Source organism: Myxocyprinus asiaticus, chromosome 1 (genome assembly GCF_019703515.2).
Source record: "Myxocyprinus asiaticus isolate MX2 ecotype Aquarium Trade chromosome 1, UBuf_Myxa_2, whole genome shotgun sequence".
NCBI classification, from domain to species: domain Eukaryota; kingdom Metazoa; phylum Chordata; class Actinopteri; order Cypriniformes; family Catostomidae; genus Myxocyprinus; species Myxocyprinus asiaticus.
Window position 1 is genome coordinate 28614025 of NC_059344.1, and position 24956 is coordinate 28638980.

Below are 24956 nucleotides of genomic sequence, written 5' to 3' on the forward strand. Positions count from 1 at the left end.
CATTTTGCCTGGATTTAGATCATTGGTGAAAAATACCTTATTTAATATGGAAATGTATTTTACTAGAAAAACAGAGAAATTGCCCTAGATCAAATCTAGACAAAATAAATAAAATAAAATAAATAAACAATTGTGATAGTGGTTCCATGTTCATAGTTGTGGTGTAGAGAGAACATCTTTCATGTAGTAAGGGCTTTAATGCTTCCTTTTTATATTCTGTAGAAGCTCTCCTTTGCTTGTCGTATTGAATAAAAAGTAATGAAATGAGAACATCTGTCAGGATTAAACATTATGCAAGAGTAGCAGCGTGGTAATTATGCTGTTTTCAGTATCCCAAAAGCAGCTCATCCTAATTGCACAAATATTCTAACCACATGTCCAGTTTTATCTGGGGCAATGCAAGTTGTTTTACTGCCATAGCTGTGAGAAACAGACTTTTTTTTTTTGGTCTGGCTCAGGACACTGCAGGCTATCTAATAGAGACGGCAATTAATTTATGTCAAATAATTTATCACAGACATATTCCTTATTAGTTACAGTTTTCTCAGTACTGCTCAGCTAATGTTTTGAAATCACGGCAGTGGTGTATTTGTCTATTTATTTCTTTATTTCTAATTATCCTCTTATGGCAACACTACGTTTGCTTAAAGCGGCTTGTGTTCTCATTTGCATTTATGCCTCAACAACACGTAATGATTTCCAAGTATATCCAACATCAACAGGATGAAAATATGATTTACTTCATGGCAACAGCGTAATCTCTCTTTTATGTTATATAATGTCATATTGTGAATCCGATCATATCCGAGTCAGGGATGCATCATGCATTAGGGGAACTTATCTGCCTTTTGCATCCACAAAACAAATGTTTTGTATACATGACATCACAAGTCACCTGGGACAGTGGATAGTCAATCATTTGAGATTCATTTCTAATGACATGGAGAATTAATATATTAAGAAGAACCCTTCGATTCACACTCCTTTCAGCTAAGCATCGTAAGCTCGCTGATGAAGACTTGATTTAAATGAGATAAAGAAATAACAACATCCTTTTGTAATGATTAATGAATTGATCACACAAAGCTCGTTCTCTCAGGCGGGGTTTGCGATGATTTCGCCCGGCGCTGCAGTGGAGCGCCCCCTGCTGTTCTCCGCGTGTCGTGTTCTCTTCAGTCTCCGGGATGCACTGTCGGTGCAGTTCCCACTCTCTCTACCTCTGAAAACAAGGGACTTCTGTATGTGAACATCACAACATCAGAGGTTATGAAGGTAGGTCGTTTTTTGTATGCTTTTTTATTTCAGAACTGAAGATTTAGGCTGCGTAATGAAGTGATGCGCTCGTGGAGAGTGAATGATGCGGCAGGATTTCATCCTCACGGTGCAACATCAAACCCGCGGCTTACAACCATGTAGATATTCACAGTTACTCTTCCAAAGTCATTGTTTTCATCCGACCTGGATGTTTTTCAGAGCCTACTGTGAACAATCTAGAAATGACTTTTCTGAAAGGGTTCTTTTTTTTAAAATTTAATTTAGCGTGTAGGCAGTATCCTCCTTCACCTTTCTCCTTTCCACGTGAGAAACTCCTTTTTCATGCCAGAGCTTTGGTGTGAAATTCACTTTCTTTTTAAGCAACAATGAAGCAGCACTGCACTGAATGTAAAAATGAAACAATAGGAAAAAGATGCGTCTTCAAAAAGTAAAAAAAAAAAAAAAAAAGTGACAAATATTGTGCAGCTCAACTATTAGTCCAATTTAAGTTTCATATTTGGTTATTACCTTTAAATCTTCACATATAGGTCTATTGTCAATCAAGCTTTACAATTTTAATCATATATTTATATATTGGCCTAATATGTTTTATTTAGAGGTGTGCAAGATTTTACTTATATGTTACATATGTAACATAGGTTTGTTTACAGCTAGATGTGACCTATATATGGTCGGTAGCCAGTGCTGAAGTCTGATTAATAAATCTGTTTGTACTGGGAAATTTGAACTCTGTAATGTAATCGTCCTTTTGCATCTGACACATGAAATCTTGCCTAGAGGGTGCGATTCTAATTGTGGAGAAGCGTTTAGGAGAAAGAGTCAGAATGAGTGCGAGGGAGGGAGTGTGGATGCTATAAAGATGCATAATGCATGTGTTTGATCCCAGTTGGTGGTTCCAACTCCATAACAGTCTCCTGCGGCTCTCTTGTCCAGGCAACCTGCTCTTACACACACACACACACAGACACACTCTCTCTGCCCCACCCCTCCCTTCAGAGCCCTATAGTTACAGTTCTATGTGCAGCTCTGGTGCTGAAGGACAAACACTGTTTGAAGGAGCATGCTGGGATGACTTTTATGCACCAGTAGGACATTTCTAAATTGAAACCTTGGAACCGGAAAAGAGAGGTCTGGGCCAGGTTAATCACATTGGGTGTTTTTAGCGTTGGAAGGAATCTTTTGTCCGATTTTCTCTGAAATATACAGTAGTGATATACTGTATGTTCTTTGATAAAAATATTTTTTGAGGTTTTTCCAGAACTAGAGAGACTGACTGAAGTTCTGAATAAAGATGTAGAGTAGAGGGCATGGGCTGGCCTTTATATGGTGTTACTAATGTGGGTGTAAACACTTCTTGGCCAAAGCGGTGCTGTCATATTTGGCACACTTGTGATTTGTTCCTGTTGCCTTTTTTGAGTCTTAAGTCTGTGTGTGTGATAGACAGACAGACAGATGATAGACAGACAGACAGACAGATAGATAGTCAGTTGAAATAATAAGCGGTTGCCAGGGAAAATGGTGAACTATACAGTTTAGCAGTCATAATACAAAGATATTTGTCTATAGAACACTGTAATGGACCCTTTTCATAATTCTGGATTTTGGAACGTCGAAGTAAACGACTGCAGGTTAAACTTTGATAACACTAAATGGGAGCGAATGGGAGACCACAGCAAATATATTTTTTTCCATGGTTACTTGTGTTAACCTCCGTTCCCTGATGGAGGGAACGAGACGTTGTGTCGATGTAGTGACACTAGGGGTCACTCTTGGGAGCCCGAAACACCTCTGGTCTTTGATAAAAGGCCAATAAAAATTGGTGAGTGGTATTTGCATGCCACTCCCCCGGACATACGGGTATAAAAAGAGCTGGTATGCAACTACTCATTCAGATTTTATGCTGAGGAGCCTAGACAAGGTCCGGCCATTTCAATGGGTAGTTCAGCGTTGTGGCAGGAGGGACACAACATCTTGTTCCCTCAATCAGGGAACGGAGGTTACGCAAGTAACTAAGACGTTCCCTATCTGTCATTCACTCGACGTTGTGTCGATGTAGTGACACTAGGGGTCCCTATACAAAACGCAGCAACTGGCTGAACTGTGTTACGTGAACTGGCGGTGTATGACGGGCAGACAACTGTGTGCCTCGTAGCCAGCGCACCAGGCTGACACGTAACCTCCCCCAACATAGTTATGAGTGTCGAAGGGCCCTTTGGGGACAAGTCGACTGCCCAAAAGATAGAGACAGGCTAAGCCAGTCGTGGCCTCTTTTCCCCTTCTTTTTTTCCACTCCCTAAAAAACAAGGGGGATTATCCGACTGGGCCGCCAGGTCTAGTTGGGGGGTGTCCCTCCCAAGGGGAGGACTCCGCGGAGACCACATCTCGCCCAAAGAAAGGGGGGGATATTTAAGTGGAAGAATACGTCACATGGTCTTGTCGACCATGTGGAGTCTCATGGTAGATCCTACCCAATGGCGGAGGAGTTGCTACAAACATGGAGACTGTGGCAGAGGGGGCTCTGCCCAAGGAAGACACAGTTTGCCAACAGGGAAACGAATTAGCGGAAGATATACATCGCATGGGGTTACCTTACAGGGAACCGCCACACGCGGAGCACCTACCCCAGAACAGGGCTCTTAGTTAGCACGTGTACTGGGCCGGCAGTGAGTCTCTCTGAAAACTTGACTGTCACAGGGCTCGGAGGAAGTCAACCAGGGAACATAGTTTGTGAACACTACTGGGAATTAATGCCGCACGTCTTCAGCTCAGAGGAGGTGAAAGGCGCTATGTGCAAGCGATACACCCGGCCAGCTATCCCGGGCTTATCTGCTTGTATTGCATGCCACTACCTGGGATGAAACCGGTTCCACCCGGAGGTTGTAGAACCTTAAAAAGGTGTTGGGTGTTGCCCAGCCTGCTGCTCTGCAAATGTCTGTTAGAGAGGCACCCCTGGCCAGGGCCCAGGAGGCCGCTACACCCCTGGTAGAATGGGCTCGTAGCCCTACCGGGGGCGGCACATCCTGGGCTTGATATGCCATAGCTATGGCGTCAATGAGCCAGTGGGCGATCCTCTGCTTGGAGACAGCGCTTCCTTTCCGCTGTGCACTAAAGCAGACAAAGAGCTGCTCAGAGATCCTAAAGCTCTGCGTGCGATCCAAATAGATGTGTAAAGCGCGGACCGGACACAGCAACGACAGGGCTGGGTCTGCCTCCTCCTGGGGCAGCGCTCGCAGGTTCACCACCTGGTCCCTAAAAGGGGTGGCGGGAACCTTGGGCACATAGCCTGGTCGGGGTCTCAGGATCACGTGAGAGTAGCCCGGACCGAACTCCAGGCACGTTTTGCTGACAGAGAACACTTGCAGGTCTCCTACCCTCTTGATGGAAGTGAGCGCAGTCGGGAGGGCAGTCTTCAAGGAGAGTGCCTTAAGCTCAGCTGACTGCAAAGGCTCAAAAGGGGCTCTCTGTAGACCCCGAAGAACTACAGAGAGGTCCCATGAGGGAACGAGGCGCGGTCTGGAGGGGTTCAGCCTCCTGGCACCTCTCAGGAACCTGATGATCAGGTCGTGGTTCCCTAAGGACTTACCATCCACTGTGTCATGGTGTGCTGCTATAGCAGCAACGTACACCTTCAAGGTGGAAGGGGACAGCCGCCCTTCCAACCTCTCCTGCAGGAAGGCCACCGCTGAGGATGCCATATGCCCCAGGAGCCTCTGAAAGAGTTTCAGTGGAACCGCTGTTTTCTGTTTGAACGCCTTCAAACAGGCCAGCACCGACTGTGTGCGCTCGTTCGTGAGGCTGAGAGAGACTGAGTTCAACTCCAAACCAAGAAAAGAGATGCTCTGAACCAGGAGGAGCTTGCTCATTTCCCAGTTGACCTGAAGTCCCTGTGTGCACACAACATGTCCCGAGAGTGAGCTAGGATTAGCCAATCATCGAGATAGTTGAGAATGCGAATGCCCACTTCCCTTAACGGGGCAAGAGCTGCCTCTGCGACCTTCGTGAAGACGCGAGGGGACAAGGACAGGCCGAAAGGGAGGACCTTGTACTGATACGCCTGACCCTCAAATGCAAACCACAGGAAGGGTCTGTGTCGAGGTAGAATCGAGACGTAAAAGTACACGTCCTGCAGGTCTACCGCCGCGAACCAATCTTGATGCCGGACGCTCGCCAGAATGCGTTTTTGCGTCAGCACCTTGAACGGGAGTCTGTGTAAAGCCCGGTTCAGTACTCGCAGGTAGGGGCTGTAAAACCCCTTCTTCATCTCGGCCGGAGGGACAGGTTCTATAGCATCCTTCCGTAGGAGGGTAGCGATCTTCATGCGCAAGGTAGCAGTGTTTTCGTCCTTCACCAAGGTGAAGTGGATACCGCTGAACCTGGGCGGATGCCTGGCGAACTGAATCGCGTAGCCGAGTCGGACGGTCCAGACCAGCCATCGCGACAGATTGGAAAGCGCAAGCCACGCATCCAAGTTCCGCGCAAGGGAGACCAAAGGGACAACGTCGTCAGATGTACCGGCAGGTGGGGCCTCGCGGCGGGGCGGAGCTCGAGGTGCCACACCATGTCGTGGCCGTGCTGAGTCTAGGGACATCGAAGCACTTACCTGGCTCCTTGTGACCACCCCCGGAACAGCCTGGGACGGGGGAGGAAGAGGCCTGTCCTCACAATCCGTGGAGACTGTCACATCAGGGGCGGATGTGTGCCACAGCTGGGCGCGCAGGGGCGGGGAGACCGCCGCTGGAGCGGCAATCCTGCAAGGGAAAAAAGGTGGACGGCGGTCGTGATAACGACCGTGCACAGTGGGTATGTGGCCCAGGGAAGGAGGAAACCGCTCTTTTGCTGAACTGTTGGGTACCGCAGCCACTTGGGCATGCGGCGAAATCAATTGAAAAGGCAACAAAAGATTCTCCACCCGGCCCTCCACCGGGGGATGGAGTGGTCTTACTACCAGCTCCAATGCAGTGGGTTTCGCCGACCCTGGGTTGCCCGTATCAGGGGCGCTTTGACGACATTCGTGGGTTCTTGGCGGCCGGCCGTGAGACGGGTGGCGTCTGCTTCCTGCGGTGGGCTCCACGCCGGGGCCGGGCTGAAGGGGCAGGCTGCGGCGGAGCCGGTGCAGTCACCGCAGGGGGACGCCCTTGGCGACGAGCAGACGGGGTGCGGGATCTTGAGCCGCGCCGGGGCAGGATATGCCGGATAGCCTCCGTCTGCTGCTTCACCATTGAGAACTGCTGGGCAAAGTCCTCGACGGTGTCGGCGAATAGACCAGCCTGGGAGATGGGGGCAGCAAGGAACCGTGTCTTGTCTTACGAAAGCAAGCCGCAACCGCAACGTTGCCATGGTCATGTTCTCGTAGTGAGAACATGAACCATCGCGCCCAGACACGAAAGACAGCGATCGTGACCGTCTGAAGTTGAGAGGTAACGACCGCAACCAGGAATAACACACAATCGGAAAGGCATCTTTAAAAAGACATGTCTTTAAAAAGATGTTCCGTGTGTGCCGCTCTTTTAGAGAAATATACTCTTTCAGGAAAATATACTCTCTTTTTTCTGCCGAAGCACCCAGGGGAGTTCTCTGCAGTGCACCAGTGCAGAGGAGGGAGAAGCCGCTGAAATGCGCCATCAGATCCAGCAGAGGTGAATGAACAGTCATGAGAATTCAGCTCAGTGAGCATGACCGTTGGGCTCTGAAGGGAAAATCTGAATGAGTGGTTGCATACCAGCTCCTTTTACGTATGTCCGGGGGAGTGGCATGCAAATACCACTCGCCAGTTTTCATTGGCCTTTTATCAAAGACCAGAGGTGTTTCGGGCTCCCAAATGTGACCCCTAGTGTCACTACATCAACACAACGTCGAGTGAGTGACAGATAGGGAACATGTAAAACTTCACACAGTGGTTTACATAATTGCACTTTGTTAATAGTCCTAATTATTTGGCCAGGATATAGGCTACTGTATAATGTAAGCAGAATATGTATTGGTCGTTCATGCTTTAAATAAATATGAAAGTGATTTACCATGTTTGACACAATAAATGTTTCCTTGTATATAATTTATTCTAATAAGTTCATATTAAAAAAAGGTTTTGTTGTTTGTGGGTATGTTTTGCATCAGAAATGACATTTTCTATCAGCGTTTATATCAGTGGTTCTCATCCTTTTTGACTCCAAGGCCCCCATTGTCGGAGAAAATATTAGAAGGTCCCCCATGTAGGCTATTAGATATTTATATTATAAGATATATCTGTTATAAGATATTTCCTTAAAACTTGTGATTCCAGAAATGTCTTACACTACACAGTGAAGTGAGATGAAACAGAGGTGCGTCATTGGACGCAAACCCCACAATGCATTGCTCGTGTCCTTTGATCAAAGTAGGGAATTATTAACATTGATGTTTAAATCATAGTACAGCTCTTCTTTAGCTGCGATGCTGATGTTATTTTTGAAATAATAGAGCAGCCAAGCATGGTGACTTCTCACATTAACAGATAAATACATAAATATAATAAATAAAAAAATAAAAAAACACTCTCAAGTAAATTAGGCTTGTTCTGCATGCAGTAAACCCAGTTTGATGTGTGAAGGCTTTTGTGCTTGTGTTCCTTGCTTCTTTTATTATCCTTCCTCCTGTTAGCATTGGACATCTGCATTTTTTATTTGGAAGCAGTCTTTCAGTCCACCTTGCTTTAAAATTTAACTTACTAAAGGTTCTTTTGTCCATTCAGTACTTTTATTCTCTTGTTGAATTTATAAATAGAGAATATTGCACATTCAAGAGTAATCTAAGTAAGTTCTGCGGGCATTTTTTTCACTCGTTTTTTTGGCTGAATTTATCTGACACAAGCTTATGAAATTATTTTGCTCTTGATCTTTTCCATCATGACTGAATCTGTGCGTTCCTTGAAAAAGCTAATTATTTCATGCCTCTGGCAAAGTGTACCCGCCCCCGTATCTGATGTAACATCTGTCACGTTCATCTAAATTAGAAAATAAACTGAACACTGGCTATGTTTACATGTACACATGATTATTGCAATAATCAGAGTATAAGGAATAATTAGATTAAGATGTTTATATGATTTAGGCAAACCTGTTCAATCCAGTTTTCATGCTACTTGCCATTACTCTGCTTATTTGCTGAGAAATGTGATGTTAATGCTTTACATATATATATATATATATATATATATATATATATATATACACTATATTGCCAAAAGTATTCGCTCACCCTTCCAAATAATTGAATTCAGGTGTTCCAATCACTTCCACGGCCACAGGTGTATAAAATGAAGCACCTAGGCATGCAGACTGCTTCTACAAACATTTGTGAAAGAATGGGCCGCTTTCAGGAGCACAGTGAATTCCAGCGTGGTACTGTGATAGGATGCCACCTGTGCAACAAGTCCAGTCGTGAAATTTCCTCGCTACTAAATATTCCACAGTCAACTGTCAGTGGTATTATAAGAAATTGGAAGCGATTGGGAATGACAGCAACTCAGCCACGAAGTGGTAGGCCACGTAAAATGACAGAGCGGGGTCAGCGGATGCTGAGGCGCATAGTGCGCAGAGGTCGCCAACTTTCTGCAGAGTCAATCGCTACAGACCTCCAAAGTTCATGTGGCCTTCAGATTAGCTCAAGAACAGTGCGTAGACAGCTTCATGGAATGGGTTTCCATGGCCGAGCAGCTGCATCCAAGCCATGCAACACCAAGTGCAATGCAAAGAGTCGGATGCAGTGGTGTAAAGCACGCCGCCACTGGACTCTAGAGCAGTGGAGACGCGTTCTCTGGAGTGACGAATCACGCTTCTCCATCTGGCAATCTGATGGACGAGTCTGGGTTTGGCGGTTGCCAGGAGAACGGTACTTGTCTGACTGCATTGTGCCAACTGTGAAGTTTGGTGGAGGGGGGATTATGGTGTGGGATTGTTTTTCAGGAGCTGGGCTTGGCCCCTTAGTTCCAGTGAAAGGAACTCTGAATGCTGCAGCATACCAAGAGATTTTGGACAATTCCATGCTCCCAACTTTGTGGGAACAGTTTGGGGATGGCCTTTCCTGTTCCAACATGACTGCGCACCAGTGCACAAAGTAAGGTCCATAAAGACATGGATGAGTGAGTTTGGTGTGGAAGAACTTTACTGGCCTGCACAGAGTCCTGACCTCAACCCAATAGAGCACCTTTGGGATGAATTAGAGCGAAGACTGCGAGCCAGGCCTTCTCGTCCAACATCAGTGTCTGACCTCACAAATGCGCTTCTGGAAGAATGGTCAAAAATTCCCATAAACACACTCCTAAACCTTGTGGAAAGCCTTCCCAGAAGAGTTGAAGCTGTTATAGCTGCAAATGGTGGGCCGACGTCATATTAAACCCTATGGATTAAGAATGGGATGTAACTTAAGTTCATATGCGTCTAAAGGCAGATGAGTGAATACTTTTGGCAATATAGTGTATATATATATATATATATATATATAAAAAATCTTGTTGCAAATATGTATCTTTAAATACAGCTTGGCATAAGGAAAATTAGTCAGTCAGTTTGTGAGTCTTTTTGAACGATTTATTAAAAGAACCATTTAATAAGAGTCATTTTCGACTACACTGCACTGTGCTGTCTCTTTTGATACACTAAAAAGAACCGGTTCATGAGAGTCATTTGTTTGTCGGACTACACTGGATGCGCTCTCTTTTGATACACTAAAAAGAACCGGTTCATGAGAGTCATTTGTTTGTCAGACTACACTGGATCCGCTGTCTCTTCTGATACACTAAAAAGAACCGCTTCATAAGAGTCAATTGTTTGTCGGACTACACTGGATGCGCTGTCTCTTTTGATTCACTAGAAAGAATCGGTTCATAAGAGTCACTTGTTTGAATTGGAATACATGTGCTGGATGTTGTTGTGTTTCGCCCGAGCACAAACTCATTTGAAAGATGTACTTGCCATTTTTTTGCAGTATGCAGTCTTTTTATCTCACCAACATTCAATTTAGACTGCAAATGAACATTTAGGCTATAACTCGGGAAAATGTTTTATTTTGCCGTGGGGCTGTAGATTCTGCAGTTGGGGAGCACCACTGCTGGAAAACAGTGCAAGAAACTACCGTTTCTCATTAAGCCGAGTTTTTGAACTTGTGCTTGAGCCTAACATCATCCGTCTGCAGCACTGACACAGGCCTTCCCCCAGGTTGGACAACACTCCTCTTTGTTTTCAATTGGTAGCAACTCTGGACATATTGAGAATTAGATAAAAAAAAAAAAACCCAGTCCTCTCATGTGATATGCACATCTGCTTTCTGTAGTATTGATTGACCCCTCTTGTTTATAATATGTTACAACCACTTTCGGCTTTGAAGTCCCCTGCATCTCTCCAGGGAAGAGAGATGAGGAATGTGTCAGGATTTCTCGGCAGTGGTGAAAATGCAGTCCCCTTAGAATAATTCATGTGCCACAACTGGAAGAGCTCTGTCTGTCTTCCTAGTGTCTTCATGTATCTGTCAGTAACAATATCTACACATGATAACACATGAATAAGAATAAATATTAGATTTTAACATTTTCTGAAGAAAATATGAGTGGTGCTTGCAGTACAACGTCGGGGGTTTGTGAGTGGTTAATTTCCAGGGCATTGCTATGTGGTTGCTAAGGTATTCTGGGTGGTTGCTTAATGGCATAAGCCAGCAAGAGCCACCCCCAAGTCTCGATAATATTCTGGTCCTTAGATATGGCTTAGATCCCTCCTTTAATCTAAATTTATGGAATTACTTTTTGTATCATCTGACACATGAAAATCATGAGTCTTATCAATTAGAAAAGTAATAGCACTCTCCTCTCATCAACAGAGGGCAATAGTCTGGTTCCGGAAGTAAAGAACCCATTCACTGTCCCAACTCTCTGCAGTCAATGAACGAACTGTGCCTGGTGGTCCCGTCGCAAAGAGGCACAAAGTCCATTTCACAATCATTCACTCTCTCTGTTCCTCTGTGGTGGAATGAGCTTCCAACCTCCACACAATCTGCTGATAACATCCAGAGACTATTTAGTAGAGACGGGCCACTTCTATTCAAATAAATGGGAGAAATTGTAACACCCAACCAAGGAGATCTAGCGCCCAACGGTCAACGGCTGTAGAAAGGAAGTCCCGCATCACCTGTCAATCATCTCGAGAACGCACATGTGCATTAGCTATACAAGCCAGGAACATTTTCGTTTTTTAGCATGCTATGAGGTAAAGAAGCAATATTTATGATACCAGTTTTGTCATATTTTACTGCTGATTTAAAATATGCTCTTTGGTCATAATCTTGACCAACCGTTTTTGAGATTTCGGTGTTCCCCCATTCAAGTAGATAGGAGCTGCACTGGCATGACTGGAAATAGCCTCCCGGGAGCATTCCAAAGATGGCCAACAGTGGACTGACTTGCTAGAAAGAATTTGTACTATCTCAGCATTCCAAAAACAGCTGAAAGCACATCTGTTCCGTGAGCACTTAACCAATCCACACTAAATGCACTACAAAAAAAAAAAAAAAAAAAAAAAAATTCCTTGTCTGTCTGTTTCTTCTGCGGAAGTTCACTTCGAGAACTTGGCAGTGCGATATTGCAGATATTGTTGACAAATTGCTTGTTATGTTCCTCATTTTTAAGCCTCTTTGGATAAAAGCATCTGCTAAATGACTAAAGGTAAATGTAAATTTAATGTTGTAGTTTGTTCCTTAATTAGATACGTTAAGTACACAGTCCTGTACCTTTGTCTTTTTGTCCAATTTTCAAATACTTTTTTGTTTCAAATCAAAGTTTGTAATGTTGTGATTTATCTAGGAGCTGGTTAGTTTGGTTCATTGCTCAGAATGCTTTTCTGATGGATTTTATGAAATCCCTATTGAAAAATAAATGGGAAAACACTTCCGGAACCAAAACAGGTGAAAAAGTGAGCAGGCACTGGTGCACTAAGCTGCACTGATTGTCCTTAGTTTAAGCAGTGCAGGATGAGCAAGCACCACTAATTATTCTCATTGAGATGGAATAAGGGATAATGGCATAAAACATTTTTTTTCTAGGTCATGTGGAGTGTCTTTGGCCAGATTTTGTCTGATGACATTTATAAGGGTTTTGTGCTTTTGAAGGACGTGTTTTGCTCTGCTGATGAGGGAACGGCTGCACTAACCTGTTCTCTTTTCAGAGATGATGGTCTGTTGATATTCGTTCACATCACTGGGGCCATTCCAGCTTCTGCTATAGCCGCCTGTGTTTACTGCAGTCTGAAGGTCATTGAAGCTTGTCCCTGCTGGGACAACAGCATCTCTGCAGACTCTCCTTTCAGCTGTTCATATATACAGGGCTGAATCATCAATAGGATAAATATGTGGTGCTGTAGTCAGATCGAAGGCTTTTATTTATGTAAGCTTAACTTGCAACCTACATTTACCACCAATGGATTCTCTTTGGGGCCTAAAATATTTGTCAAGAGTGGCAATGACTGTGAAACACATAAGTTGAAAGTATTTTGCATCCAGATCAAGTATGGTTTTGTGAAAGGGTAATGCATCTTTCTTCTTTGGCTGTAGCACAGTTAGTCTTACGCCATTTCTGATCCATGTACATTAGCATTTAAATGAGCTAACTTGATTTTACCCAGTTCGGGCACTATTGTCTCCATTTTAATGAGTCCACTCTCAGCAGAATGAATGGAATGAAATCAGACGAGTCATTCACTTTCTTGCTCAGTCTTTAATAACATGGAGGATTCGCTAACTAATGGGACCACAGGTAAAGAGGGAACCATTTTTCCCTGTCCCAACATCTGTTTTAATCCAGTTCTAGCTGGAAAGACCAAGGTCAGGTCACATTATCATTCCTACAATATGGATTAAGTCTTTGGATCCATCAAGACATGAACACTATTGATTAGGTGGCACGTTGTGATCATTCGTGTTAACTGGTAAATGTGGATTAGTGGTTAATTGTAAAGCTGACTAGTTTGTGTGAGGCTTTTTTTGTTTTTTTAAATGCTGCATAATGACTAAAGGTAAATGTAAATTTAATGTTGTAGTTTGTTCCTTAATTAGATACGTTAAGTACACAGTCCTGTACCTTTGTCTTTTTGTCCAATTTTCAAATACTTTTTTGTTTCAAATCAAAGTTTGTAATGTTGTGATTTATCTAGGAGCTGGTTAGTTTGGTTCATTGCTCAGAATGCTTTTCTGATGGATTTTATGGAACCATTTTTCCCTGTCCCAACATCTGTTTTAATCCAGTTCTAGCTGGAAAGACCAAGGTCAGGTCACATTATCATTCCTACAATATGGATTAAGTCTTTGGATCCATCAAGACATGAACACTATTGATTAGGTGGCACGTTGTGATCATTCGTGTTAACTGGTAAATGTGGATTAGTGGTTAATTGTAAAGCTGTAGTGACAAATGCAATTAAGTCAGTCACACAGTTGAACCTGCCTCTCTTCAAAGCAATTATTGGTCTTGTGTTAATGGCTGGCATCTTGTCAGAGGTATTGATAGTGTACGTATGTGTGTATGTGTGAGCACGATAACTTAAGGCTTAGATGGTCATCAGTAAGTCTCTGTTCTCTTGTCTGCAAGTGCTTTGTTTTTCTGTCTGCTGTTTTTCCCTCACCGTGCTTCAGTTATATCATTATTAGCACTTAAGCTTTCAGTGTATTCAATGGGCCTGATCATTAGCTGGCGTGTTTCTGTGAGAGATTGTATTCCATTTGCATTTAGATGAGGCAGTCTGCCTCAACATGCTTCTGAGCATATGCAGCTGCTACCAGCGGTTAGTATATTATAGTGTATTATTATGTAGACATTAAGACCTACAAAACTGAAATAAAGACAATCAATTACAGTATTAGGTTTTCCAGTGCGTGATATCAATGTAAATAGCTTTATGTGTACCATGAAATATATTACACACATTTTCATGCATTTTCTGTGCATTTAATGTATTAACCATTGTGACATACTTTCAAAGAAGTCAGTCATCTAAACAAAGGTTTTAACAGTCATATTTAATGTTACTATTACATTTTCTCATACTGCATATTGTCATAGTCCTGTCTCTCAATAATTCAGCACGTTGCCCCATGACATAAGACAACACAAGTAATGTTAAAGACTCTTTTCATAGTTGCCTTCACATACCAGTGTTTCCTATAGAATTGTCAAATCCAAACAGAATTCTATAATTTTTATAGAAAATTGATAATTATATTATATTATATTATATTATATATTAGTAGGGGTGGGAATCACAAGGTAACTGGCGATAGAATATTATATCGACATCTAGGTCACGATACAATATAACTGCAATTTTTATTTTTGGTGTATAGCGATTCAAAATTGCGATACATTGCAATATTTATTATATTTTACTCACTGTTTTTCATTCTTATTCATAGGACTTCAGAAAACTGTTGCCAAATCACCAAATGCACTATTAAATAAATATAAAGTGCCTCAAATAATTTAATGTAAACCATTTATTTGTGAAGATAAACAATACTGACCCTCAAATAAGTCTGTGGATTCTTTAGTGAATCTTTTTTGTGTTCACTTTATTTGTAATAGGGTGTAACATTACTCAGTCAATTTAATATATTATTATTGTTGTTTTTATTGTTAATAATAATAAAGTTATATTACACTCTAAAACCCTCTGGCTTTTATTTTTGCGTGTGTGGTGTCAACAACAGAGCATCGCTCATTTCCTGAAATGCGCTGCACATGCAGACAGTATTGTTTCCTTTAAATGCATCCTTTTGCGATTCACAAAACTATTGTATGGCTTCAAGAGACTGAATATAAAGCACAAGTCATATGGACTAATTTAATAGTGCTTCATGTTTCTTTAATGTCATATTGGAGCTTGACTTTAATGACCATGACACACATTAACACACAATACCACAATATAATATAGATTTTTGGCACTGATTATCGATACAATATCGTGAGGAAAAATATTGCAAATCTATAACATATCGATTTTTTTCCTCCACCTCTATATATTAGTAACATTTTCATGTTTACATTTATTTATTTACAAAAAATTATATTTAACTACTCTGTGTATGTAAAAGGATTACTGATTGGGTTTCATGGTGAGAGTGTCTCTCTGAGTGTAAAACCTGCCAAGACAGTCACACCCTCTAAATCTAATTCAGTGTTGTATCTGGAAGACACATCAGAGAAAGCATCAAGGAGTTATCTCACTCTCTTTTTTATCACTCTCTCTTTCTTCAGGAGAAGCATGCTCTTTACTGTTCAGTATGAAACAGATTGTGGCCTATTTGGCTCCAATGAAACGGCATGATAAAGACATTTACTGAAATTTTAGGCCATGACATTTTTCTATCAAACTTTTTGGATAGAATCAGATCATCTCTACTCGTAATATGTACTGTATATGAATGAGATTGGAATTTATTTTTGGGAATCATAATTAGTCAGAGAACGATGTTGTGATGTTAACCCCCAACTTAAAAAATGTGTTGAGAGGTAGTGGTCTGTCAAAAAGTAAAACCTTTTTATATTTTGATATTAGCTCAAGAATGAGCCAGACACTTCCACAGCTTGGGAGATCAGGGATGATCTTTATTGTGGAAACAGCACTGTCGTTTACTTGGTATATGAATCTGAGGCCTGCTCTGACTGATGGGTCTCAAAATGGATTAATAGTTCCCACATGAAAATTTCCAAGGCGGAGGGTTCTAATATATGGACTGTCAGGGAACAGGATAAAGTGGGTACAGAGACAAACACACATTGGAGGAGAGAAGGTGTCTGGATGTTTTTGCTGTCAATGAGACTTAAAGACATTTCCCATCTCTAAATTGGGGCCTGTCCTTGAACCAATGATATGCATCATTAATATATGGCATACAGTGCATCCGGAATGTATTCACAGCGCTTCACTTTTTCCAAATTTTTTTATGTTACAGCCTTATTCCAAAATGGATTAAATTCATTATTTTCCTCAAAATTCTACAAAAAAATACCCCATAATGACAATGTGAAAGAAGTTTGTTTGAAATCTTTGCAAATTTATTAAAAATGAAAAAAATTCACATGTACATTAGTATTCACAGCCTTTGCTCAATACTTTGTTGAAGCACCTTTGGCACCAATTACAGCCTCAAGTCTTTTTGAGTATGATGCTACAAGCTTGGCAAACATTTTTGGGCAGTTTCTCCCATTCTTCTTTGCAGGACCTCTCAAGCTCCATCAGGTTGGATGGGGAGCGTCGGTGCACAGCCATTTTCAGAACTCTCCAGAGATGTTCAATCGGGTTCAAGTCTGGGCTCTGGTGGGGCCACTCAAGGACATTCACAGAGTTGTCCCGTAGCCACTCCTTTGTTATCTTGGCTGTGTGCTTAGGGTCGCTGTCCTGTTGGAAGATGAACCTTCACCCCAGTCTGAGGTCCAGAGTGCTCTGGGGCAGGGTTTCATCAAGTATGTCTCTGTACATTGCTGCATTCATCTTTCCCTCGATCCTGACTTGTCTCCCAGTTCCTGCCACTGAAAAACATCCCCACAGCATGATGCTGCCACCACCATGCTTCACTGTAGGGATGGTATTGGCCAGGTGATGACGCTTGCCATTCAGGCCAAAGAGTTAAATCTTTGTTTCTCATGGTCTAAGAGTCCTTCAGGTGCCTTTTGGCAAACTCCAGGTGGGCTGTCATGTGCCTTTTACTGAGGAGTGGCTTCCGTCTGGCCACTCTACCATACAGGCCTGATTGGTGGAGTGCTGCAGAGATGGTTGTTCTTCTGGAAGGTTCTCCTCTCTCCACAGAGAAATGCTGGAGCTCTGTCAGAGTGACCATCGGGTTCTTGGTCACCTCCCTGACTAAGGCCCTTCTCACCCGATCACTCAGTTTGGCCAGGTGGCCAGCTCTAGGAAGAGTCCTGGTGGTTCCAAACTTCTTCCATTTATGGATGATGGAGGCCACTGTGCTCATTGGGACCTTCAATGCTGCAGACATTTTTCTGTACCCTTCCCCAGATCTGTGCCTCGATACAATCCTGTCTCGGAGGTCTACAGACAATTCCTTGGACTTCATGGCTTGGTTTGTGCTCTGACATGCACTGTTAACTGTGGGACCTTATATAGACAGGTGTGTGCCTTTCCAAGTCATGTCCAATCAACTGAATTTATCACAGGTGGACTCAAATCAAGTTGTAGAAACATCTCAAGGATGATCAGTGGAAACAGGATGCACCTGAGCTCAATTTTGAGTGTCATGGCAAAGGCTGTGAATACTTATGTACATGTGATTTTTTTCATTTTTTATTTTTAATAAATTTGCAAAGATTTCAAACAAATTTCTTTCACGTTGTCATTATGGGGTATTGTTTGTAGAATTTTGAGGAAAATAATGAATTTAATCCATTTTGGAATAAGGCTGTAACATAACAAAATGAGGAAAAATTGAAGCGCTGTGAATACTTTCTGGATGCGCTGTATATTTGATGCTCTAAAGCCTTTTGGAACAAATTAATAGCAATTGAAATGCTTGGTGGCAGGTCTGTGTTTACTATTTAGATGTAATTGCTTTAACAAGTCAATATGCTGCTCTGCTGAAATGCTTCAGGCCTGGATCCACTCTATCCAACTTTTCTTAAAAGCTACACATTGAAGCGCATCTAAATAGATAAACCACTGTTCCAAAATAGATCAAACAGATAGGGTTTAGACCATCTCATAAGCTCTCTTTAGGCAGGATTCATGCATTGCTGGCTTAGAGTTTGACTGAAACAAGGTATCTTATAAGGCAGCATAATTTTCTATCTGGTCTCATAGAATCACATTACTATGCCTACATAATATATCAGTTCATAAAAACGTTTCACTGTATTCCTAACACAATGGTATCTTATGACATTTAAATACAGCACATGAATTGTAAGGCCATATTTGTTATGTTTGCTTTACGTAACCAACTACATTTACAAGCTTGTTCCAGCGCAGAAGGTTAGTTTTCAGTTAAATCTGTTATTTTTTAGGTTTAAGGTTTAGAAAAGGGTATTCAGTTTTGTTTATTTAAAACTGGATAGAGCATTAACCTTAAAAACAGCATCAGCTTGGGAAAACATTTAACTTGTGTTTAGCACCGGACAGTAGACATATTACCTTGGAACCGCCGTGACACATGTAATGAACCATGTAAAATCATTTTGTGAAAATGTTGCCACAGTCACACAATTTTCATGAGATCAGGCTGATAATTTTGCTGCATACCTTTTGGAACGGCCTTCACATCATACCAATGATGCATTAAAATGCTGTATAGGTAGGCAGCTCACTTGTTATTGTGACAGAGCTATAGCCTGACCTTGTCATTGGCAACTTTGCCAGTCTAAGTAGGGCATTAAACAAGCCATTTTAAAGTGGACAGATAATCATTATCAAAGTTCTTGTGTCAGCACTTGCAAAATAATTTTTGGCCAATTAGTCTCCCTTGATTTAACGGCAATCAAATTCAGACTTTAATAGACATTTTCTAACCTTCCTACGGGATGTGTCCGACTCACCACCCAACGAAGCCTTTGTCTTATGGGTTATCCAAATCTTCGATATTAACAGTTAACAAATGAATTCCATTTGATATAACCTAAAGGGCAGCAACCTAAAGGGCAGTGTCCATTTGGCCTGGCATGAACATTTTCAGTTCATAAAAGTTATAATCCTTGTTATTATTAACATTATGTTTAACTTAAAGTTAACTTATGATTAAGTTCCCTCAAGCTTGCTTTAAAACAGTTTTGCTGGCCCCAGTGCAAAGACAGTGGATGAGAAGGCTCTTAAATAGGCCAGCTCTTGATCCTCTCGTTGGCATGGGATGCTTGTTACAGGACAATAAAGATAATCTTGGCCCATTATGGGTGGTTTATTACGCCCTTTGCATTTAAGTTGCATAATATACTATTGGTAAGCAAACCTATGCCTTTCTTTAGTGCAGAGATCAGCTTTGCTCTGGGATACAAGGGCACAGCAGACTGTAAACTCATATGGGGGTTGATAGGGTGTAAATGGCAGGGAAAAGGGGCTTATGCAAGCCTGTGAAATAAAAAGTGTGTTGTGAGGGAAGCCTAAGTGAGGAAGGAGATCGATGGGAATAGATTTTCTTCTCTCCTGCAAAATCTGCTAGGCTGCGGCTGCTGAGATGTCAGCAGGTCTGGTGCATTACTGATGGCTGCTAAACTATAGCCAGCGCTCATACTTCAGAACAAAGGGAGGAAATGTGCATTTGAATAACAGAGACAAGGAGGCAGAGGAAGAGCACAATGAGCTCAAGTGATTTAGAGGGAAAGCCTGAGAGAGAGTAAGTACCATAGGGATAGTGAGATGGATCTTACAGAGGTAGAGACAGATGAAAGAGCATTAACATCATTCATCCAGGTCATTCCCTTTAGCCTCTGTCAGCAGAGGCATGATTATTTAGTTGTTCCACAGACTCCATATTCTGGAACTAAAGTTATACTGAAGTTGCCTTTTTTTAAGGTTCTGCATTTAGGAAAAAAGGAAACTTAAAGTTAGCCTATGATATGAATAGTTCCAGTCCCTACTGCTGATTGGTCAATACAGTGTTCCAGCTGTGCTAAAATACACAATATACAGTAGTAACCAGTGGCTGAACACATTGTGCACACAAGACTGGCTCGTGCTGCACGCCTCTGAACAAACAGTAAATCAGACACAAGCATTGATGGCTTTTCTTTTGCCTGTTCTTAAAAAAATATAATAAAGTGTGTTTCTTCAAGCGTGTGTCTTTGTGACTAACAGCATTTCTTGTCATGTGTCACTCCAAGACGTCTTACAGGTCGCCTGCCTGTTGCTGGTAGATGAGCAAAACCTGCGAATGAAATACATTTGGACGAAGAACTTGCAAACTGGATTCAGCTTCATCGCATCTGGTGGGTGGTAGTTTCACACCCTGGTCATTTAATAGATTTGCCGACTTCCCAGATCCATGATTTTGCCATTTCCCGATATTGTCGATCATCGTCTGTCAATTGAGTGTTGCAGTTGGCATGGGGATCTTTGTAAGATACAGCTCAAGTATGAAGTGGATCAATACCTATAATCAGTTGAAACGAAAGCTACTTTTTAAAAGGTATCTTTGAGAAACTTCAACTAGTACTGTGTCATGTGAACCAGGGGCGTTGCTAGGGTTGCAAGAGATAAGGCCTTTTCCCACTGGAACTAAAACCCGTTTTAGGTAGCACTTTTCATTGTTTTCACACATGAGGAACTATAGTTCCTCTTAGCCATTAAGAGGGACTTTAGACAGACTTTTTTACCCTCAGAAGAGGGACTGTGGGAGGTGCTGCAATCGGTATGATGCACATGCGAGGAGTCAGCAGCCACCTTGAGTAAACAAACATGCAGGTGCTAGCCTGTTACTCAGAGGATTGTGATAATTTTCCACTTCCTTTAACAGAAATAACATTAAACCAACAAAGTATCCAAAGAGTATCGCCTGTTTCACATATGTGTGTGTGAGTGGTGAGCAGAGCTGCTGCGTGATTTCAGTGGGAGACATCTGTGCTGTGACTATACAGAAAATAAAGTGATTTCTGGATTATTACATTGATTTTTTTTTCTTTCAGGGATAACGGGCATAAATGTTTATCAAAAGTGAGTAAATGAAATATATTATAAACAACCATCATGTAATCTACACATACATGAGGAAAGTGTTGTGTGCCTGTAACTGCGTGGTTAACTTGCATCAAACATCTTCATCGTGTGAATCGTCATTCTGTTTGGTGGGAATTCTGCTCATTTAATTCTGAATGCGTATTTCAGCACCACAGACAGCGGCGAACCCTCGCATTATGTTTTCTAGAGTCAGAATTTGCAAACACTATCAATGATGTGCACGTAATTTGCTGTAACTGATGTGAATAAACACATTAATCCAAAGAACAAGGTGAGAAGGATTCATATTTTCGGCAGGAGTAATGCATAGCTTTAGCGCAGTTATTCATTATATGAGAATTAGGGATTCACCGATACCACTTTTTCTCTTACAATCCAATTCCGATAACGGAAATCTCAGTATCGGCCGATACCGATCCCAAGCCGATACCAGTGTTGTTTTTTTTTGCATAATCAGCTTAGAATATCTTTACATTATTGTGTGGAACTAATTGGGAGTACTCTTTAATATGTAAAGAAACACAAACCTCTAACTACACATTATTTCAATATAAATGTATAGCTTATTAAGAAACACTTTATTATTAACTAATATACTGGGTAATGTAGCAGCAAAATTAACAGTAATTCCAGTCTTCAAATCTTCAGTAGAAAAGAAACCAGTGTTTTATTTTTGCCCCTTTTTTTTTTTCTAAAATGTTTCAGCTTGTATCTGGACTTTAAAGGATTCAGATATCTTTTTTTTTGTTCAATTTAGTTGTAAGACATAAGTCCACTTTTCATTCACAAAGTTATTTTTTGGAACCCACTGAACTTAAATATTGTTATAAATTGTAAACAAATACTAATGATGACAATAATAATAATAATAATAATAATAATAATAATAATAATAAATTGTTATTAATATTATTATTATTGACTTTTAATTTTAATTTTAAATACAACAGTAATATATTTAAATCGTGCACTTTTTAAACCCTCACGCTTTTATTTTGACATTGTGAACTCTCCAGGAAGTCCTGTATGTGTCTGTTTGTAGGCAAGTTCACAGTAGTTTAATTCGCTTCTTATTCAAATTCTGGTAAAATGCACTTCTGGTGCCATTCTAAATGCATATTATAAGTGAACCGAACTATTGAGCATCTACATCTGAGATGCTGTTCTTGAGTAGCGCTCAAATATTGCGCACCGCTGTGAAGGAGCCTGTGCGTGAGTTTGTGTCAACAGAGCAGCACCATTCACTAACACACTGGCGCTGCACATACTATATATTTACTTATTAAACACAGCCTTTTGTGATTCACAGAGCTATCACACATCTTCAAGTGGCTTTGAATAAAATGCACGAGTCATATGAACTGCTTTAGTGGTGTTTTTATGGTTCTTTTATGTCATTTTTGGAGCTTGACAGTAACGAACATGACTAACACACAGTATCAGATTTGGATTGGGCTCGTCAGACTGATACCCGATACATCTAAAAGCTTCAGTATCAGTGCCGATACCAATCCAGGTATTGGATCGGTGCATCCCTAGTGAGAATGAGTGACAACGAAGCAGCGGAAGAGTAAACAAGTAACATTTCCCCTGTACAAAACCATATTTAGTCTTTTAATGTAAACATTCCAAAGAAAATTATGTATCTTTTCTCCTCCCCTCATGTATTACATGTTTTCCTCTCACCTTGATATTTGTTGTATTCTCTGTTCTGTCACACACCTTTTAGTTTCCTTTGTCATGCATATTAAAGAGCTTTACAAGTGGTTTCACATAGGCACTCTATAAATAAAACGTATTATTTGGTACAAGCATGCATCTGTATCAAGGTAACTGTAACATCAAGCTTCTTTAGAGTCTGTCAGCATTGGGAGCAGTGTTTTCCACATGGCAGGATATGACACTTTAACAACACGAAGTGTGGTGAACAGATAAAAAAGGGCTTGTAATAAAGCTCTGTATGTAAACGCATGCTTCAACCCTACTGCAGCAGCCCCTCTGATGCCTTACAGATGTTATTTGTTTGTGAAGGCTGCACAGCATAAAATAAACCTGGTAAAGCCAGTAGTGCAATAAAAGGTGTATCTATTATTTGGCTTCACTAAAGCCTTTGCTAAGGAGCGCAGGTTGTTTTCCTCCTCCCATGGGAGCCTGAGTCATACAGTACTTACTCTTAACTTGAAATGCAGCACTCTTTTGAAGACACAAATAGGCTATGGGTTTACCACCATGTGCAGCACTGTGATGATGCACAGTGCATTATGGTCCTAGTTGTTAGATTGACATAAAAATCAATTTGTTGATTTTTTTTATATCTTCAAAAGTGGAATTACTGACATTGTGAAAGTGAACACTTTAAAACAGGTACAGACACCCTTGTGTTGAGCTAATGTGGTAAAGAATGGTCATTAATTGCATCGCCCAGGGACTAAAAACGGTTCAAGGAACGAAAACGAGACCCGAAAACTAACAAAACGTTTAGCAGAACATAAATGAAAACCGGAACAAAGTGATTTTCAATTGTTTTGGAGTGAAAACTTTATTTTTAAATGCTGGAAATGGGTTATAAATGGTTAATTTTGTTGCATCACACATTTCTTTGCCTAATTGCCTGTTGTGGATGTCGTATTCTGTGAATTAAGAACAACTATGTATAATTACTACATATACTGTACATGCGCGGCTAATCCAGATACAAGAAAAACATTATTAGAGGTTAAAAGTACATTTCTCAGTTGTTTCCAAGTCTTCACTGAATTATTGTCAGATATGATGCATTAATACAGATTTGATGCTGCCGGGTTTTGACTCAGAAGCAGATCTTTAATTAAAATTTTACTTAACAGTTCATTAACTGTATGCTTGTTTATGATTTCTATTGTGATACATTGCAAATGTTTTGTTTATTTTGAGACAAGTGGCTTATTTTGGGCTTGTTTTTCCAGACCAGGTTGCTTGTTTCTCTTGCGAGATCTGGCAATACTGCAATTGGTATTTCACCCACCCCTTAGCGCAGAGTACTGTCACTTTAAAAAGAATGTTATTAACCGTTATTTTATTTTGTTCTAACCAGTTAACATTTGGATAGGAGGCTGTGGAACTTTGGAAAAAGAATGAAAAAATACAGTTTTTGCTCACAACGGACCGAAATGAAAAACATTTCGTTTTTAGTCCCTGGCATGGCCACTGCCATTTGACAGGGTTTGATGGAAAATTAGACCCTGCTTCTGCCCCAGATGGCAGCTTTTATCAAAATGGCTTTGAGAGTACGGCTTTGTGAAAGAGAGGCAGGGAAAGATAGTGACGGAAGTCTAATGGAAAGTTTGTGTGTGTGTTCAAAAGAAGAGAAAGTGTGCAGCTATTTTTCTCTGGCATTTTCTCAGTTTTTCCAGCTGTCCATAGAGCTGAATCCTATTACTCGATTTATCACCATGGTTTTTCCAGTAGCTGTTGTGGTGAACTGCATTTGAAAGTGCAGTGTTTACTAGCAAGATGTCAAAGAGTTGTAGTCAGGTGCATTTGTGCACACTATTATTCATCATTCTGCAGAGAGATAGATTATGAAAAAACCCTAAGCCAGCCGTGCGTCCCTCTGTCCGTCCATCCACCCACCCACCCATCCATCCATCCATCCATCCATCCACCCACCCACCTTTAAAGTAGCTTTCAAACAAGGTTTTTGTCATGCCAACATAAAAGTTTGTCATGACAAATTTTACCTATCTACTTAGTTTGCACTTGATTTTTGTTTCCTGTTTCCTTAAACAATTGATGCTATTTTAGTTAAAAGGCCATAAACCCTTAAACAGACACACACACACACACACACACACACACACACACACACACACACACACAGTCCATCTGGAAGATGCATGCCCCTCTGGAAATTTATGGGACACTTCCACAATTAGGTGTACAAATTACTGGCAAAGTCACCCAAGTATGTGGGCCCCCACCCCTCCCCCCAGTTAACAAGTGGCACTGTCA

General features: G+C 41.3%; 1 protein-coding gene across 5 annotated transcripts in view; it reads left to right on the plus strand.

The window, feature by feature from the left end:
* The first annotated feature begins 1005 nt into the window (after positions 1 to 1005).
* LOC127446599 (amyloid-beta A4 precursor protein-binding family A member 2-like) overlaps positions 1006 to 24956 on the plus strand; it is a 127615-nt gene continuing 103664 nt past the window's right edge. For 3 of the 5 annotated variants that reach the window (XM_051707652.1, XM_051707686.1, XM_051707659.1), the window contains exon 1: positions 1006 to 1272. The gene's annotated coding sequence lies outside the window, so the exon portion shown is untranslated. Of the gene's footprint in view, positions 1273 to 20113; positions 20219 to 24956 lie in introns of all 5 variants that reach the window. The other 2 variants (XM_051707667.1, XM_051707676.1) reach the window with 1 other exon arrangement.